General features: G+C 44.8%; 1 pseudogene; it reads right to left on the bottom strand.

Moving 5' to 3' along the window:
* Positions 1 to 1,828: 1,828 nt before the first annotated feature.
* On the bottom strand, positions 1,829 to 1,963 carry LOC121275584 (annotated as a pseudogene).
* Between the last annotated feature and the right edge of the window lie 228 nt (positions 1,964 to 2,191).

The following is a 2,191-nucleotide window of genomic DNA, read 5'->3' as shown; positions in this document are numbered from 1 at the left end:
ATGAGAAAGATATAAGCCCAGCTTGTTACTGGTTTATATTTCTTTACTAAAGAATATTTGTTCTTAACTGCACTGATAACATTTAAAATCGGATTTTGGTGAGACTATTGGGACCCCGACATCAGACAAATTTCCAGTCAGGAACTGGAGGGGGTAGTCATGGGGGGCATCACTCATGGACCAGGATTTTTCCATCCGCGAGCTGGGGGCGGAGCTCGCTTGCCGAAGCGAAAATGACGTGAGATGACATTGGGAGGAACCCCCGACGTCATCCCGCCCCATTTAAATATTCAGCAAGGCGGGTGGACAGTGAAATCAGCCATTGACAGGATCATTGAGCCAATTAAAGGCCCTGCCCGTCCAACCTTAAGGCTGGTGGGCAGGCCAGGAGCCCCAGCGAGTTTCTGAAAAAACATGAAACCTCATCCGCTGGCGGGATGATGTTTCATGTCTGTTTTAAAAATCTTTAATAAAGTTTATGTGATATTTATTAACATGTCCCATCTTGTGTGACATTGTCACATGAGGGGGACATGTTAATTTTTTTATTTTTCTATTTTTTAAGTTAATAAAACTTTCAGCGCTCTCCCTGAGACAGCGCTTAGTCTCAGGGAGTTGTGTGCTCTTTCGTGTGCATGCGCAAAAGAACGCACTTTGACAGATGGAGAATCCCTCCACCTCCCACACAGGAAGTGCACAGCGCTTCCCATCGGGTAGCCCGCTGGGCAGGCCTTAATTTGCCCGCCCACTCTAAATGGCGGTGGGGCCCATTTTGGCAGCGGCCCACTGCTGAGCTGGTGGGGCCCGCCCACCCATCAAGGGCAAAATTCTGCCCATGATCTTCTCAAAGTGGCTAATTAAGAAGCTGCCTTCTGGAACCCCATCCAATTAAGGATGGTGAGAGAACGAGGGAAGTGGGAGGCCCAAAGGGAGGACCTGCTGAATTGTCTGGCCAGCAGCCCCACTGGGAGAGTTGACACTGCTGATACAGACAGGATACCACAAAATGGAGGCACTCTCTGCAGCACTGGGACAAATTAAAAATCAGTCATGGCCACACTGACAGGCCATTGGTGTTGCTCCATTCCATAGAATAGTCTGTGGCTGCAGCTATGGCCCTCACATCCCAATGGGTCTGTGTTAGGGTGATAGAGGGGAGATGTTGCTGGACCTCCCCCAGCTCCGGCCCTGCCGCTAAGAAGCCACCTCCAATTAGAGGCCATTCTCTAGAGGTGGCAGAGAATCTCCTCCTATTAGCACAATAATAGGCCTTGTCAGGAAGACATAATTTTCATAATGTTATAGATTTTATTATTAGGGAGGTAAAGTCCAAAGACTTAGGGAAACAATGGGAATTTGCATTCAAAGGGAAAATGTGTATAAAACAGCGAAGGTTGTGTATAAGGGAGGGATTCTAAGAGCTAACACAAGTGTGAAAAGCCTCCAGCATCTAAGCCTCAATCTGCTGTCTACAAGGAACTGAAACTGAGAAAAACTCACTTTGAATTCTACTGCCTAGGGTATTGTGTGTTACTTTGCCTGGGTCTTTTAAAATCTACTTGTCTCGCCGTTGTCTCAATGGAGGTACAACTGTGGTTTAGATTAATTAGCGGATTTAAAAGTTATCATGGTAGTAATTTGTAGATCTGTGTATGTGCTTAAAATCATTTCTTCTATTAATAAAGGTTTAATTTAGTTTTGTAAGAACCTATAAGACATGGTGGCCTTCTTTTTACTGAATTTGAAGCCTGCATCTCGAAATAAGTACCGATTACAAATAGTTGTGGCAGCTGCTTCAAGTTTCCCTCTGGGGTTTGTGCAGCTTGGCATTTATTTTTTTTTGTGGAGCCGACGGAGCAAGCCCCTATTCCATCTCCCTGCTCCAAAAATCAATTTAATATATGGTCCCCAGATTAGGGACATATCCGATATTAAACTGATAAGAACAGAGCTTGGCATTTATTATCTGCCTGCCATAACAGGCCTAATAACAAGACTAATTGGCTACCTTCCTCTGCTCCACTCAACCTGTATGCAACAAGATCACTCAGAGGTGAGAGCATGTCAGGTTGCCAATGCAGCGTGCTATTTTCCAGTTTTTCTCCCTCTGTGGATTATTAGTTATTTATTGCAATTGATGGAAATATTGTACACATTTGTGTGGAATATAGAGCTAGTTAGTGTTGAATGT

Source organism: Carcharodon carcharias, chromosome 2 (assembly GCF_017639515.1).
Source record: "Carcharodon carcharias isolate sCarCar2 chromosome 2, sCarCar2.pri, whole genome shotgun sequence".
Taxonomy (NCBI): domain Eukaryota; kingdom Metazoa; phylum Chordata; class Chondrichthyes; order Lamniformes; family Lamnidae; genus Carcharodon; species Carcharodon carcharias.
Note: the sequence above shows the minus strand (reverse complement) of the source record. Positions and strands in the feature narration are given on the sequence as shown.